Source organism: Musca autumnalis, unplaced genomic scaffold (assembly GCF_047663935.1).
Source record: "Musca autumnalis isolate F117 unplaced genomic scaffold, ASM4766393v1 scaffold_2, whole genome shotgun sequence".
NCBI lineage: Eukaryota > Metazoa > Arthropoda > Insecta > Diptera > Muscidae > Musca > Musca autumnalis.
The window spans coordinates 133,228,854-133,247,659 of NW_027411755.1; the positions used below are offsets into that span (position 1 = coordinate 133,228,854).

Here is an 18,806-nt window from a genome sequence, read left to right on the forward strand (position 1 = left end):
CAAATTTTAAAATAACATATAAAGTGTCGCAATAATATAAAATAAATTCGCTTAAAACTAATGTCCATGACATTAGTCCGACTATAACCCTCTCGAACTTGTTCGTTAATTAAGTTTTAACAGATTTTGAGAAAATTTACTACTTTAAAACAGGTCAAAGTTCTTCCAAAAAATTGAAGATTCTCAAACAAGTTAAGACATCAGCCATCTACTAAATTGTTTTAGTTCGAAGATGTTTGTACTTTAGTTTCAAATTCAGGTGGTAGACTTTAATAACACTGTGCAACATTTTTAAGGTGACCTTGTGCAAACAATTCGAACTGAGGATTTTTTGAAAGTACAGACCCAAACGACAAGAATCCCTAGCTGGGTATTGTTGTGTCAGATCCAGCTCGGATTTTATGGCCCCATCTAAACATTGTTAAATATTGAGTTTTTAAAGAAATTCGGGGCTATGACCCCTGAAGCAAATTTGTAGATAAGGACAAGAATAAACTATTTGGAGAAATAATGAACTCGAAAAACTACATTTATTGTCTCAAATTTCAAAATATATGCAAAAATTCCACAATTTTTGTACATTTCGCGCCGTTTCTCCAAAACCGTTAATTTTTTCTCAATATTTACTTTTGGAAAAATATTCCCCGGAATGTAATACACAGCTCTTCAGAACATGTCATTGTCGTAAAATGTCTCTATGCCGTTGTTTTCAGTACATTTTTCAACGACGATTTAATAATAATGTCAATAATGTAGTGAAATCCAAAATGCGAGAATAAACTGTTGGTGTGAACTGTTTGAAATACGTGTTGTAAAAGATATGATGCAAAATATCGCTGAAGCAACATGAAGTAAGCATTTAGAGTTTCAGAATGTTCTAAGGAATTGTTGAGAACTTTATTTGGAAGATTTTTTCAAAAGGTTACATGGTTCAACTCCCAATAGTTTAGCCGATACTGACCAGAATTTCAGCAATTATATAAATTGTTCTATATTTTATAGATTTTGATGCCCTAAATGGAGTTTTTCTTATGTGATATTTTCAAAAGATAAATTCTACTTACTAGCTTAGGGCTACAATACTGCTAAAGACAGCAAGGTCAAATTCCTATTAATTTCTGAGATAAAGGCCTGATAAATGCAAAAAATTTTAGATTTAGCCCGGTTTAGATGAGGCCATAAAATCCAAACTGGATCTGACAGGACAAAACCCTACTAGGGTTTTTGTAGTATAAATATGCACTTTCAATATAAAATGCATACTAGAAGTTGTTTGCATTTTCAGTGTTGCATAGTGTAATCATCTTAATCTGCTTTTCGAATCTCCCATCGAATCTTGTTCCTTTATATTGTGCGATCTTCACAAAAATATATCTGCTGAGAAGGCTGAAACTTGGCATTTAGTCTTCGTTGTGGCTATAAAAATTTACACCTGAAATTTGTCGGAACAAGTCCACGTTTTCATATGGCCTCCATAGAAAGATACCTAACGATTTTCGGTATTTTGAAGGTTGTTGCTTTAATATCCCACCGAAATGTTTGAAATTTTGCATTTAGTATTCGTTGCTGGCCTTATGTACAACTTTCCACCAGAAATTTGTCGGTATAGATTCCCGTCTTCATATACGAACTTATAGGACGGTACATTTCGACATGCGCAAATTTGTTAATTTTAGCCGCATTATTGATCCGAAATGATTGAAATTCGGTATTTAGTCTTCGTTGGAGTTACTAAACTTCCTTCCAGATGTTTTGATACAGCCCCCACTGAGCGATATTACCGATATTTTGAAAGTTTTAGACTCATTACCGAAATAACTTAAATTTTGTATTTAGTCTTCGCTAGGGGTACAAAATATTATAACAGGCACGAAAAGAAATCCCTTGATTTAAGATTTTAGTCACATTTTTCTATCTATCCATATGTATGCAGGTTTTACTACATTTTCCTTCTGGATTTAAAGGTATCAATATAAAGTGATTATCATCAGTTGAGGTATTCCGCTCCTCCAAGAAATAAGCCTTAACATAGAGGAAGAGCTTAGTGCTTTCTTAAACGAAAGTAAACTAATTATTGCTATTTGCTTCAATACAGTGGTGGTGGAGGGTATAAAACTCGGCCCGGCCGAGCTTAACACGGTTCTTACTTGTTACATTTTTATTTCTGTTAAGCCTCGGCATTGTTAAGACTTATTAATGTGTACGCTCTAATTTACTGTAAATAATCGGCATAATTTGGTTGTGGTTTAATTGAAAGCTTCTCTCTACTCAAAGGTAGTGTAAATATATCTAATTTCAAGAGTTGTGGCAAATGAGCTATATGGAACTATCTAGTTCACTACGCAGTTCCAGTGGTTCACATCATTTGTATGAACAAACTGTGTATACGTAATATAAGACGTACGATTTTGTGACGTTACTCATACGTTTTGAAACTAAAACAGTGAACTAGGAACTACATTACCCAACTCTTCTAAATTTACATATTTTTCTGTCATATACATAATATTATAATCGACGCATCCTTTGTTGTTTGTAATTAAATATAATACGCTTCACACGTTATGTACGTAACAATTTCCACATGATACGAGTACCACCTGCTTTAATATTCAGCCTTAATACGAAAATCTCTTTAATATTTGTACACAATAAAGATGTTATTGTTTCCCCAAAGTAAAGAATAAACATAAAATGTTGACAGATACTTGAGGGGTTTAACACCTGGTAGCAACCGACTTTGACACTTGTGAGACAACAACATGACATGTTGTCACTAATATTCCAAATAAAACATTATTACAGGATTGAACCTTTGCGCGACTTTGTGTGTGTTCTTTGTCATTTGTCTACGTGTGTATAAAAGTACTAATTATAATGAGAACACTTCTAATGACACTGATGTTGATGATGATAACGAAGATTATGTTGATGGTGATAATGATGTTGATGATGTTCATTTCCTTTCAAGGTCTCTTGTGTATTTTTGTAACAGTTGAAATGGCATGGCATTATGCCAGATATTTTCAAGTCAGTGGCAAATTAAATTCTTCTTGTTTACAAATAACCGCCTTTGTCGATAAGGAACAAAAAAGAACATAAGGTCTTGAGAAGTATGTTTTGAGTAAATGTACACTTCAAGAAATGTTGTGATATATATTATCATGAATCTCTTACACGTCTTATGAGCAGTAGGCAAATAATAAGAAGTAATGACTTCTTTACTGAGATGAACAAGGTGTACGATTTTTTAACTTTTTGACTCTTTAAAATTACGCTGTATGTGAAATATTTAAAAAAGGATATTGATATAAAATAATTGGTACAGGATTGAACCCTAGTGGAAAACCATTCTAAATCATTTTCAAATGTTACAAATTTGTTGAAAGATGAGATATTCTGAAAGTTTTTTTTTAAAGAGTCATTGTTACACGGTATAAATAGCCGAAAAATCGTTGAAAACCCGTAGATTTTTTCACCATATAGTTCGGCTTTAGGTACGTGGGGGTTGATTCCTTCGCACTTTCTCCAGATTTCGCTCCAAATATAGAAAATCTAATTTTTAGTCTGCAAGTTCGGGTCCCTTATACACGAGTCTGCGAAAGTACAAAACAGAGTACATGTTATACTTCGTTTATCGCACTGTGCCTCGGAATTTGTTTTTATACCCCACCAACACCACTATGGGGAATAGTATTTTAAAGTGGTTTCAGCTTAAAAAATTCTAACACATCGAAATAACTATCTTAGACATGCTAATGTACATACAAAAACCCCATAAAAAAACGCGCTATGTTCGGCCAGGCCGAACACAACGAGTAGTTTAAAAGCAAAATGGAATAATTAGTTTCATTTGGTTTATGAATGTACCTCCGCCACGAGATCCCTAGGGTGTTATAACGGGGTGATAACCTTGGACATATCGAAAATCGGGAGGTGCAGACTTATGTGGCCTATATCGAATCGTGGAACTATGGCGCAAATTCTATGGAATGTTTTGTATTCCTAAAAAAATACTAAATGCGAAATTTTAGCCATATCGGTGTGATAAAAATGCTAAAAGTTCGAAATACCGAAAATCTTCCAAAAAGTCTTATTGTTCTTTCATTCATTGACATTTTCGAACTTAGCAGTAGCAATTGGTGTATAAATAAGAAAATTTAAGTTTTTCAAAGTTTTCGGTCCACATCTCTTCTTAATGGCTAGCCACTGTTGACTTAGTTATACGGGCAATATGGAATTAACTATCTGAATCTGTCGAATGATTTTTCTACCGTTCAACCTAGTGTCGTAGCCTAGTTCCCTGAAAAGTCGATGTTGCTTGTTCCTTACCTCTCTAGCAATAAGTTTAGTAGCCTTCTAATTAGTGAGAAAGTCCCTTGGGAGCATGTAATGTATTCCAAGGATTGGGTTGGGATTAATAGCTTAGTTTTTAGATTTAGATTTTTTAGGTTCATTTTTTGAGTTACAGACGGAAGTCGATAAAATTAAAACGCAAGGTTATGATTGAAAATTTAAATAAAAGTTGACAGCACTCTTACTATTCCTTCCTTAAAATATTGTTAATTACCTAAATTAAAAGCATTTGAATGTTGCGGATTTTAGAGTTAGAGAATTGCATTACTGGTATAGAATATTCAAGGATATACTATAATATATATAAAAATATCTTTTTTGGTTTCGAAGACGAGATAAATTCAGTTGCTGATGTTCATAGAAATGGCAAAAATATATTCACCATAATGAGATGAGTGCATTTAATTTCTGAAGTTATATCTCAAGTCGTAAGATGCTCATGTCCCATGGACACTGAAAATCAATATGTATACATGGGCTACGAAGTTCATATTTATACAAGGCTAATGCCACTTAATTACGCTAGAGGAAGAAAATTAAGAAGTAAAATTCGTAGCTACCAATCTTAAAATGGTCGCAACCGGTGATAGGTGATACATAGGTACATGGTATTTTGAGAACTTTAGCTACATTTGTAACGGGATTATCTGTAGTTTGACATTTGAAATTTTTAGTGGTCCCAATTATTCTTCACCAAAAATTTCTAATATATGTCCATGTTTTGGTGTTGACCAGAAGGTACCTCCCGATTTTGGAGATTTTAACTAAATTTGCATAGCGAATTAGCTGTAATTTGACATTTACGATTCCTAGTGATCAAAACATTTCTCCACCAAAAATTGTGGACATAGGTACTCATTTTCAAAGGCTCCATATAACGGTTCCGTCCGATTTCAGGTACTTTGAAGTTTTGGTGAAAACTAAGGGATTGGAGAGATATATTCGCAGCCCTCATAAATGTGTACCATGAAAGCTATGAAGTGTTTTTACGGTTTTGCTTACATTTCTTATTCGATTAATCTATAATCTTCTAATATGATTAATTATTGTTTAAGCTAATATTTGGCAAAAAATTATTAGGTTCGGTCAACATTTTAGTGTAGCTCCCATACAAGGGTATCTCCGAATTTTATGTATTTCGAGGGTCTTGACCACATTTTTTGGTATAATTATCTGTAAATTAGGATTTATGGTTCTGAATGCCTAAGAATTCACCGTGCAAAACTTTGTCAATATAGGTCAATGTTTTGGTATAGCCTCCATATAGAGGTACGGTAAAATTTGGGATTTTTCGAACATTTTAGGCGTATATTGTAACTAAACTGTCTTGTGAATTTTGCATTTGAAGGGATTGAACATATTTTTATCAAACATCATCTCCATATATTCTCGTTTTGGAATAACCTCCATATAAAATATTCCGCTACTTTTTTAACTCTAAAAACTTTTCAAAAATAGGGAAAAAATGGATACATTAATGGATACATTTAATTTTTAATATGTTTCTAAAGTCTTTTGCCATAAATACATTTTTCTAAGATTCTGATATTTACCTGAAGTTGACGAATCCATTCTAAAATGCCCACTTTTGATGCGTAAAAAATATTACACTTTATACACCAAAAAAATTAATTTTTTATGGTGCTCTTCAAATTATTAAAATTTGTTTAGCTTTAACACAGTGTAACTGTAGAAGTAAACAATATATGATCTTGAAATTTTGGTTAGAGACTTAGAATTTTGAACCATATTACCATGTAACGACAGTTATACCAAACACCGTATTTAATTTTTTTAATTAATCCCCATTTTTGCGATTTCACCCCTTGTGCATCGCCATCATTTCATATAAATCATTATATATAGGACCTATAACATAATGGTAGACGTGCACACATTGTCTTATGGAGGGTGAACACAGACATTAAGCCAAAACACGAGATACTGTACAACAATAATAGAGAAAATTAAGACAAAACCCCAAAATGCAAAAATTTCCACCATTTTTGGCATAACTCAAATGCGCAGGCAAGACGCAAGTTTTGTTTGCGCAATATCAAAGGCAACAATCAAGAGAAAAATACAAAAAAATTTCTCGCGACCTTCTCGATACTCTTTTTTGTTATACTACAATACATTTCAAAATTATGCAAAATCTGGACACATTTTGACGAATTTTTTAAACACATTTCTACAAGACTTTTTCAGAACAATTGTTTCCTAAAATATTAAAAATTTACTCTGTTTGACATATGCATTTTGAAAATACAAAGTTTATGTAGCAAAAACTACGTTATGGCGATTTAAAAGCAGCAAAATTTAATACATTTCACCTGTATCTTAATTTTTAAAAATATGTTCAACTTTAACACTGCTACACGAAAAGTGAACAACATACGACTTTGCTATTTTGGTTAGTGAGTTAAAACCCAAATACAATTGCTTTTAAGCACATTTCAATAGTTCGTGACAATATGGTCCACACAAAATCGACGAATTTCTCTGCCGTGTTTGAGTATTTTTTTTAAGAAAAACGTCATGTTATAGGTACTGTTACTTCAAATATATCGGTGCAACTATCGAAATTTTCATTTTTTTCTCTTAACTAGCTTATTTTCTATCAATTCATGTCAATTTTTGGGAATTTTTGAAGAAACTTTTTTAGCATTTTTGGCACAAAATATTGGATTTAGCCATACTGTGCGATGCACAAACTTCACCCTAGGTGTTGGTATATGCATAGAACTGCATATACGCTGAAAAATCTCTATCAAGTCTTCGCGTTTCTGAAAAGGTATTCCATTTACTCGTATTTCATTAGAAACAGGCGCATTTTCAAGATTTGCATTCTGACATCTTCAATTTCAATCAGAATTCAGGTAATCAACAGGTAAATTAATCTGTGCAACATCACCGTGAATTGCCTCGAACATGGTTATGTATGATTGTATTTGTTTGTAGTATAACAAATGTATTTATATGAAGACGTGGTGCATTTTCAATTGGAAACTTGTATACCCCCAACGAAGACTAAATACCAAATTTCAGCCATTTCGGTGGGATATTGAGGCCACAACCTTCAAAATACCGAAAATCGGGAGTTACTGTTATGTGGGGGCTATATGAAGTGGTGGAGCTATACCGACAAATTTCACGTGGAAAGTTTTATACCAACAACGAAGACTAAATACCAAATTTCAGCCATTGGAATATTGAGGCCACAACCTTCAAAATACCAAATATACGGAGGGGCCACACGATGGCGAAGATTAAATACCGCGAAGATTAAATTCCAAATTTCAGCCGTTTCGGTGGGATATTGAGGCCACAATCTTCAAAATACATGCCGAATACGTGAAGGTACAGTTCTGTGGGGGCTATACGAAAATCAGGATATTAACGCCACAACCTTTATAATGCCGACATCGAGAGGTACTGTTCTATGGGGGCTATTGAAAGCTTCGTATCCCCAACGAATGTTAAAAAATAATTTCAATTTACTCCATTTCGGTGTTATAATGAGGCTAAAACCTTCAAAATACCTAAAATCGGGAGGTAACGTTCTATGGGGGCTATATCAAAACGTGCACCGATATAGCCCATTTTCAATATCAAACATCTTAGGAGTAATAGAAACTTCTATAGCAAATTACAAAGCTCTATCTTAAAAATTACGAACTGTATCTTGATTTCAACATACGGACGGACATAGTTATGCCGACTTAGAATTTTACCCTGATTAAGAATATGTATAGTTTATAGAGTCTCCGATGAATATTTCGATGTGTTACAAAATTTAATTATACCCTCCATATTATGGCGAAGGGTATATAAATTGTAGATCCCCATGCTGGTTATGATATTAGATATTAAGATATTATGTGTATACATAATTTTAGTTCCAAGTTGCGTATACTTTAGATTAAAGTTCAGGTGGTGTTTGATCAATATATTGGTTTCAATTGTGATCAATATAGGAAAAGTTCGACTGTTGTATTCAGCAACGACCACCAACTTTACTTTGAGAGGTTAATTGTTCATCTTTCATATATTTTAGTTCCTCAAAACTACTCGTCATTACAATACACATTTTAAAATGTTTCGCATAACATGCGTGATGCATTTAACGACTAAATAAAATAGTAAACGACCAACATCCAAAAGTAGGGTTAGTCCTTAACACAAGGTCTCGAGTTCCATGCGAAATTTCATAATTGCGCTCTAAAAATGCATTACAATTTATAATGAACATGAACTGACAATGATGCAAAGTCAGATATGACCAGTATTTCGAGGTATTACAGAAACAAAAGGGGCACAAAAACTTTAAGCCCCTGTACATAAAGAGTCACAAGAGTTATTTTTCCAAATATAAGCTATTTTGTCGGAATATGCCCTCTAGAAATTATGATATGGAACAAAGCTACATTTTGGAATTTTCTACACAAAAGCTATGGTCGATTTCATCCACTAAACCCTATCCCACTATAAACTAAATTATTGGCATCTTCCTTGACCTAAACTCTTACATGGTGCAAAATTGCATCAGCTTTGAACTATAACTGTTAAATTTCTTGATTTTGATGCACTTAATACTGTGGGATGTCTGTATGTATTAGACTGGAACTCTGCCAGAGAGGAGAGGTCAAGAGTTCATCTTCGAAATAGTACTCACTGGACCGGAATGTGTCTTCCGGGAATAAAGATACAGGCTGTACACTAAAAATTTGTAAAATTTTCACACAAAATTTTCGACCCATTTAACCCGCTAAATATTATCTGGTCACCTTCTATTTAGCGTCGATCGGAGTATTATTGCGACCTACAGAGCAGCTACAAAATCGGGTAAAATTTTTTTTGGTCCATTTCATCCCTAAATATTTTACGATTATTACTAATAACAACTGGTGTCTATTCTGGTCCAATATCGACCTACATACAAAATTTCGTTACAATCGGTCCATAATTGCGGCCTGGAGTTTGATTACAATTTTTAATGGATGGACGGACGGACACATATTTCAAAATTGCTTTATCTCGTCGAGATATGAATTTTGTTATACCACATGGGGACATGGGGGATCTACGACTAATATTTCGCGGTGTTACATGGATTTTCGGAAAAAACTAAACTAAAAATTAAAAATTCTAAAATGTTATAAAAATTCTAATTCTAATTGAATTTATTAAAAATTATTAAACACATTTACCCTGTAATCTTTAGCAACTATTCTAATTAACAATTGTCAAAATTCGAGTAAAAGAACAATATTCAGTAACAGTTTATAATAAGTATACCCTACACCACTATGTGGAAAGGGTATTATAAGTTTGTTTTGGTAAAAATTCATGTAACACCGTGAAATATTCGTCGGAGACGTATACCAATCTTCATATCTCAACGAGATAAAGCGATTTTGAGATGTACGTCCGTCCGTCTGTCCATTATAAATTGTAATCAAACTCCAGACCGCGATTATGGACCGATCGTCACGAAATTTTGCATGGAGATCGGGTTCAGACCAGAATAGACACATATTGTTATTCATGATGATCGTGAAAGATTTAGCGGGTGAAATGGACCAAAAACACAATTTGTATCCAATTTTGTAGCTGCTCTGTAGGTCCCAATAATAGTTCGACCGCCTCAAAATTTTAAATAAGGTAAGTGTATATGACGAAGAATAAGCTTAAAATTTGAGATGATGATCAGATAATATTTAGAGATTTAAATGCACCACAACTTTTGTGTGAAAATTGTGAACATTTTTAGTATACAGCTTATATTTTTGCTCTTGGAAGACATATTCCGGGTAAGCAATCTATACTTGGAAAATAAACTTTTGGCCTTTCTATTGACGAGAAGTGTGTTGTTGTACATGATAAGATACCAGAGTTACAGCCTTATATATCCAAATATTTGTATTAAGTATAACAATAAACACGCAAAGGGTCGCAATTATAACTCAATAGTCGCGAAATTTTGCACGAGGTAAGACTTTAGGTTGTAGAAGATGCCTACAATTTTGGATGATGATCTGATATTATTTAGCGGGTTATATTGACCATTACTTTTGTATGAAAAATATAAACATTTTATAGTTGGTCCATATTTTAATACCTGGAGGGCATTTACAGCCAAAGTAGCCTATATATGAAAAAAGAACGACTGACCTTTCCACTGATACAAGTTGCAATAATTAGTTTGGTAGATAACGGGTCTACTGCCTACTATCTGTAGAGAACCTCATGTTCCTCCCATGCTATAAATAAGTTCAACAAAAGGGTAGTAACTAAAAATTTTAACTTGTTATTAAGAAAATGAATTACCCTACTCACTGTAAAAATCAGCCATTACTTTGCATATTCTTTCGTCAAAAAATACCGGTATTCCACTTTTCATGTCTTCATCGCCACCCTTTTTTAAAATGTACTCGGTGACGCCACCGTTAAAGTTTTTTTGAAATATTAGTTTTGGTGAATATGAAGGCACCCGCTAACCTCCTCCTGGCGTATAATTTTGTGTCAATACAAAAATTTACCGCCAAGTCCAAACGGATTGCACTAAGCACCACTTGTAGAGAAGTTTTTCATGGCAGAAATACTCAGAAAATGTCGTCAACAGTACTAAGGGGTATTTTGCCACAGTTGATCGATTCCCCGGCCAGGTAACTTCAAATTTTCTGAGTATTTCAGTCATGTAAAACTTCTCTACAAGTGGTGGCTTAGTGCACGTCGTTCGGACTCGGCGATAAACTGTAGGTCCCCATATCAGGAAATATGAATCGGGGTGCACTCATTGATATAAGAAATGTTTCCTTTGTACCTTACGGGATGTTTGTGGCACAAATATTATATTATTATTTAAGCTTGACGTGATAAGATGGCAGAATCCAAAAATTATGTCTTACAATAATTTTATTTGTTCCATAAAGGAATTTTAATTTGCTGAAAGCTAATTTCCAGGGGTAGTGGTATAGGGTATCACATGGTCGGCCCCGTCCGTCTATAACCTTTGCTTACTTGTTATTACAAATTATCGAGTACGGGGAAACACTTATCTTTATATATAAAACTCAATTGTCGTTTGTTGGTAATTGAATCAGTTGAAAACGGCTGGAGCGATTTGGATAATTTTTTGTGGAAATGTTAGTCATAGTCCAGTTTAGGTTTTTATGCAAAGAAAAATTTGCCACGCCCACTTTTCCGCCCACTTTTATAAATATGTTATATCTACGAAACTACTCAACAGATTTTCCTGAAATTTTTAGGGAACGTAGAGTGATGGCCCCCTGTTGAAATAGGCTACCCATTTGGTTGAATTTCGGATCGGGCGGGGTACCTCCCCTATGCCCTATTTTTGTAAAAATGCAATATTTGCAACAATTACAAATGTATCGCTTTGAAAATTAATTTCTGAGTCAATGGCGATTGTGTCTCCGACCTTACGTGCTTATTTGGGGCATTAAGACTGGACAACGCCCACTTTTTTAAATATGTTATATCTACGAAACTACTAAATCGATTTTCCTGAAACTTTCAGCGAATGTACAGGGTTGGTCCCCGATAAAAATAGGCTACATATTTTTTGACTTTCGGATCGGGCGGGTACTTCCCCTATGCCCTATTTTTGTAAAAATGCAATATTTGCAACAAATGCGAATGTATCGGTTTCGGAATTTATTTACGAGTCAATGGCGATTGTGTCTCCAACCTTACGTACTTATTTCGACGTACTTATTACCACGCTCACTTTCTAATTAGGTTATATCTACAAAACTACTGAAGGGATTGTCAAGGAAATCGCGATTTGTCTAAACTTTTAAATCTTTAAAAATAACAATCAAATGTCGTTCGTTGGTCATGGCGTCAGTTGAGAACGGCTGGACCGATTTCGATATTTTTTTATGCAAAGAAAATGTACGCCCACATTTTTCAATTTTCAAATTTTATCATTTCTACAAAAACTACTGAACCGATTTTCCTGAAATTGCCAAGGAATGTACAAGGATGGCCCCCGCTTAAAATAGGCTACAAATTCAGTTGAATTTCGGAAGGGGCGGGGTACTTCCCCTATACCCTACTTTTTTTAAAAATGTTATATTTACAATAATTACGAATGTATCTATTTCGGAAGACCTTACCCACTTTTTAGGATCCAATGACTTGACCAAACCCACTTTTTAAAATATGTTACATCTACAAAACTACTGAACCGATTTTCCTGAAAATGTCAGGGAATGTACGGGCATATTTTCTTGAATTTTGAAGGGGGCATATTTGAAAAAACGCCTTACCTTTATAAATAAAAATCAAATGCTGTCATAACCCAACTTATATTTTTTGGAAAGAAGAGTTTACCACGCCCCCCGAAAACAGGTTACATATTTTATTGAATTCCAGAGGGAGCGGGGTACCTCCCCTATGTGATATTTTTAAAAAACATTTTATTTGCAAAAATTATGCATGTATCGGATTAAAAATTTACGGATTAATCTACAATCTAGGTACTTCTTTAGGGCCTATAGGCCCGACCACGCCTTTTTTTAATTTGTCATAACTCCAATACTACTGAAGGGATTTCCATAAAATTTGCGACAAAAGCTCAATTTTTGCCGTTGTTATGTATGGGGATTTCTGAGCGAAATCGGACACTTTTTCAAGATGAGGTTTTTGATTTCCTTTATTTTTTGCTGTGGTGATGCTGTTGATTAACAAAACATTTTAGTATATTTTCAGATTTTTTTTGACTAACGGTTCCAGAGATATCGCGCCTTGAAAAAGTCAAATTCTGTAAAAACTACATGCAATGAAATACTCATAACTTCTTTAATATTGGTCCAAATTGAAAAAATCTTTTTTTGTATGTTTTGTTGTTTTATCAGCTATTAAATAAAAAATAGCGAAAAAAATTGCACAGTGGGCTTGGATGCTATTTTCGCGATTTAATATTTAAAATCAATTTTTAAAGATGTTCGACCCCTTCGATTTTCTTTAATTTTTTTTGTATTAAACTACGTTCAATTACAAAAATTTTAAGTCCTATGTGGTAATGGGATTCGGACGATTACTATTTTTTCTGAATTTTTTTAAAATTTGTCAATTCAATTTTTCCTTTATACCTTTGTCCACAATTTATTATTTTATTAAAAAAATTAAAAGTTTCATTTATAAATATTTGTTTTGATTTAATATTTATGAATTTATCTCAAACATCTTAAAAACTGCGTCATTTTTCGATTTTGAAAATGCATCAGCGAAAATTCCATTAAAGCCCACTGTGCATGTTTTTTCTATTTCTTATGATAAATATATAATATATAATGATAAATATGTACTCTTAGCTTCAAAAATACAGAAAATACAAATTTTGGACAAAGGTATTAAGGAAAAATTGTATTGACAAATTTTAAAAAATTCAGAAAAAATAGTAATCTTCCGAATCCCATTACCACATAGGACTTAAAATTTTTGTAATTGAACGTAGTTTAATACAAAAAAAATTAAAGAAAATCGAAGGGGTCGAACATCTTTAAAAATTGATTTTAAATATTAAATCGCGAAAATAGCATCCAAGCCCACTGTGCAATTTTTTTCGCTATTTTTTATTTAATAGCTGATAAAACAACAAAACATACAAAAAAAGATTTTTTCAATTTGGACCAATATTAAAGAAGTTATGAGTATTTCATTGCATGTAGTTTTTACAGAATTTGACTTTTTCAAGGCGCGAAATCTCTGGAACCGTTAGTCAAAAAAAATCTGAAAATATACTTAAATGTTTTGCTAATCAACAGCATCACCACAGCAAAAAATAAAGGAAATCAAAAACCTCATCTTGAAAAAGTGTCCGATTTCACTCAGAAATCCCCGTATATATTATGAATTTCGGAAGAGGTGGGGTACCTTCCCCATGCTTTTCTGTTAAACGCTATATATAAGCCAAATGTATGATTATATCGGTTTCAGCATACATTTTGGTAGGCAATGAAGTTGTGTGCACCCTAGGTACATATTTGGAGCCAAAATACCGGACCAGGCCAATTTTTTTTTAATATGTTATATCTTGAAAACTGATGACCACGCCCACTCTTTTCAAAACATTATTTTTCCAAAACTACTGAACCTAATATTCAGAAAATGTTCAGGAATGTCCCGTGGTCCAAAATGCTATATATTTGTAGACGAATTTCGGGGCCAATTATTTTATAATCGCTATATTTGCTAAACTTATGAGTGCATCGGGTTGCAAATTAGTTTTCGAGACAACGGTGGTTGCGCCCCGATCAAGAAAAACTATATATTTACAAATTTACTTGAATAGTGAGGTTCAACGGTCCATCAGCCATGAAAAGCTAAAACATATAAGTCTCAATAAGCGGGAGAATTCGATTTAACCACTTATTAACCTTTAAAATTAGATCGCTTTAGGACAAACATAGGGACATGGACGATAATAAATCCTAAAAAGCATAAATTGGCGAAAAAATCCGACAAAGTCCGTAAGAGAAAAGAAAGGTTACAGACAAAAAATCCTTCTTGGTTTGACAATAGACCGAAGAAGTGAAGTAGAAAATACCTATTTTTTTAATTTTCAAGCATAAAGTCGATATAAAGTTGTCATTAAAACTCATTACGACGGGCCAGCAACGCGGACCGGGGTCTGCTAGTTATTTTATAAATACAGACACTATTTTATTCAATGAAAATACTTTTATAAGTTCAGAAGTTACAGAGGTTTTTGACTTGTAAGTACTGTAATTGCCATCTGTTTAGGTATTTATGTATGTATGTTCTCTATGTTAGCATTAGCATTTGTGTTTAACATTCACCTCCATTGACCTGGAATCTAAAAATATCCAAAATATAATCAACATAAGTATGTTAGTAGTACGCCCATCATCCCAGAATGTGGAACTGTTACAACATCTACAAAAATAGAGAAAATAGCCCACAAAATGTTAACAATATTTTACTGTTAGCGCTGTTTTCCTCTTATGTGTGATGTTGTGGACTTTATTACCCCTCTTTGTTAGCATCCACAATAATTCACCACAATCACTACATGTTGAAAGCATTAACAGGCAACGAGAGGAAAACGAAAATCGTTTTTATGAAGCGAAGATAAACACGACAACGACAATCAATGCTGGCCAGATGAAGTAGCAAATTTCATTGCAAAATAGTGTTAGTACGTAACGGTAACTCAAAGCGTCAACTACGCCATAGACGGTATAAACGGATACGTGGTTGCTATTTTGAGAAATAAAGCAGATGGGTTCTATACGCGCACCTTTTAAAGAAAATAGTGTGAGTGTAATTCATAAATTTGTTTGTGTGTCTTAGAAAAGCTCAACAATGTTTCTCAAAAAGTGAAATAATATTTTGGAAAAAATAGTTAAAACTAACACGTTTAAATTAAAAGAGAATCTAAAAAATCGCCGGTTCTTAATATACCAGACATAAAATGTATCATTCGGGCGGATTCGTCAGCTCATTTTCCGGTCATACGTTTCGGGTTCTGTCCATATTTGTTACTCGACTTTTAATCAAGTGATAAATGTTTGCTCGCTTGTGTGGGTGTTTTGTGTCAATGTCCTTTGAAATATTTTACGAATAAAAAATGAAACCAAACAAAGTAATGTAAAGCTCGAGCAAAGTGTCTGTGGTTCCTGTCATCTATTTCCCATAATAAGCCAACGAGGAATAATAAATATCAATAAATGTAGGTGCCAGCCATGATATGATGTTGTGCTATTATTAAGCATTTAAAATGAAATCTTTATTGCCGAATGATTAAAAATGCTTTTGATGTCAGGTGTGGAGTTTCATATTAATACATATAATATGTATTTATGTGTGTGGAAAATGTTTTAAAGGCTTTTTTAAGTGTTACGACGAAAATTTAATTTTAATTTTGAGAAATATTATAAAAATACAGTAAATATTTTAAATAGTGTATCACTTGTACGATTCTTGTTGTGTTGCTACATATATTGTATGAACCAGGCAGTGGCAATGGTAACTAAAAATTGAAATCAACTCTTCGGAAATATTAGAATGGAACAGTACCAACAAGAAAACCATTCTATAAAGTTAATTGATGGCATATCTCAAAATTCAGAACTAATAATATGATGAATTTTATGTAAAAACTTAAGCTTCCGAAAATAAAAATGGCAATAAAATAAAAAAAATGTTAGCTACAATAAAAATATATATCGTTCATTTAATCAAAGAGTGACACATCTCAAAAAAATGAGTTTCGAGAGAAACGACTTTTAATTTGACGATTGAAATTTGACTTCCCAATTTAAAAAGATTATTACACAAAAACTAAAAAAGCTACTTGGACCATATTTTCAAAACAGGTAGTCAGCTAGTGCTTAATTTCTGGGCAAAATCAAACATGATTTGAAACTTTTTGTTAAATAAAGCCAATGTCGTAGTAAATCAGCTGTAACTCGATTAGTTTTAGAGATATCAGCATACAAATTTGACCCAAGATAAAGTAAAAGTCGCAGAAAAAAAAAGGAAATTGCAAACATATATACATAAAAGCCAACCCAATAGTGAAATTCGAAAATAAGATATGCGCTGGGTGTGAAAATTGTGCGTGAACTGTTAACATATTCCATATAGTATGATTAAAATTCTTTAAAATGAAGTGTTTTAGGAGGAATCCCATAATCTCAACCATTAAAATTAATTTTCGTGGAAGCTGTGTTAGCATCAATGTAGAAACATGGGTAAAAATGGGTTGAAGCCAACAAGTTTTTTTATGTTCTCTTCCGATTTGTAGCTTAACCCTACATTTTATTGACCTATGCTCAAATAAAGAATCACAGAATACTCCATGGGCAACATGATACTAGTGTATGATTTGTTGATATATCCACTGCATCCACATAAAATTTATGCTGACATTTTGAAGCCGGAATTTCGGGGTTTTTTGATTTTTTTTTAATAATCCGGACGCGCAACAAGATAATGTTCCAAACTCAAAGCAGGATTATAGAACTCGTGATTCTACGTCGTTTAATGTATATCTTATAAGTGTGATTTGTACAGCATCCTAGTAATTGGAGTCTAAAGGCCAAAATTTCATTCGTGAATTTTCTTAAAAAACCTATTTTTTGCGTGTAAAATTTACAACTGTCATTCAATTTCCTTTGAAACCCGCGTGAATTTAGTTTTTTTACGCGACGGATCTAATGTGCCCATCCGCGATCGAATCCATCCACTTAAACCGCGGATATAGATACCTTGAAAATAGGAAAATCAGCAAAAATTGATTTTGAGAAATCCGCATAACAAAACGTGATCTTCTTTAAAAAAAAATTTAAATAAATGGAATCCTTTATACGCGATTATAATATTTGCGAAAAGGCGTGTCATAAATTACAGAGATACGCGAGTGATATGGGTTTTTTACGCAAAATAGAATGTGTAGGCACATCCGCGGTTCTTAAGGAATCTATTTGCAATAGGTGTATATTGACGTATTTTTGATGGGCGCTAATGAAACCGGATGCGCATCAAAATCGTATGCACATTGCGAGACTTTTACCCACTTTAAGGTTTTTGGCATTGTAAGATGCAACTGACGGCACACAATGACCGAGCCTGATTCGCTGTATCCAAAAACGGATGCGCATCAACTGATTTTAACTAATTCGCGAATTACAGGCTTTTTAATTTTCATATTTGTTGAATGATAGTAATTTCAATATGACTTTTAATTTCCTATCCTTAAGTTATCACAGTAAGCTTTTGCGATGGTAGACCACATTTCTTGATGAAGTTTTAATAGAGTACATTAATTACACTGTGCTACAGTGAAAATTTGCAGGGGTTCTGATGCATAAATTCGGTATTGTGGGAGTCTGGTTTCTTTGGGTCACTTCGTTTGTTGATTTTATAACGGTAAATGTAGTGAAAAACGGGATTTCTTGGATTTTCAACTTAAAACGGACATAACTTATTTTTTCCACAACGGACTTTTACTGCTTGTTATACCCTACACCACTATGTGGGGAGGGTATTATAAGTTGGTTTTGGCCAAAAAGTTTGTAGCGCATCGAAATAATGGTCGTAGACCCATACTTATATATACCAAAATGAATGTCTCGACGAGCTGAGTCGATCTGGCTATGTGTGTCCGTCCGTCAGTCTGTCCGTCTGTCCATCTAAACCTTGTAATCACGCTACAGGTCGCAATTTTGATCGGATCGTCACGAAATTTTGCATGTTGATGGGGGACCCGGAGGGGAAGAAGCCTATTGATTTTGGTGAGGGTCGAATAATATTTAGGGGTCGGAATGGGCAAAAAAAACTTATTTGGATAAAAAGTCAACGTTTTTTCCAAAGCTAATATCTCAGCGTCTATAAGGGGTATACCAAAAGCAAAACCTGACAATGAAAGTAGAAAATATCACCCTTCTAACGAT

General features: G+C 33.5%; 1 protein-coding gene across 10 annotated transcripts in view; it reads left to right on the top strand.

Moving 5' to 3' along the window:
- LOC141394647 (uncharacterized) overlaps positions 1 to 18,806 on the top strand; it is a 992,399-nt gene that overhangs the window by 82,691 nt on the left and 890,902 nt on the right. For 3 of the 10 annotated variants that reach the window (XM_073969378.1, XM_073969384.1, XM_073969380.1), the window contains exon 1: positions 15,512 to 16,081. The exons of 6 other annotated variants lie outside the window; for them this stretch is intronic. The gene's annotated coding sequence lies outside the window, so the exon portion shown is untranslated. Of the gene's footprint in view, positions 1 to 15,511; positions 16,082 to 18,806 lie in introns of those variants that run through there. One more of the 10 variants, XM_073969379.1, reaches the window with a different exon arrangement.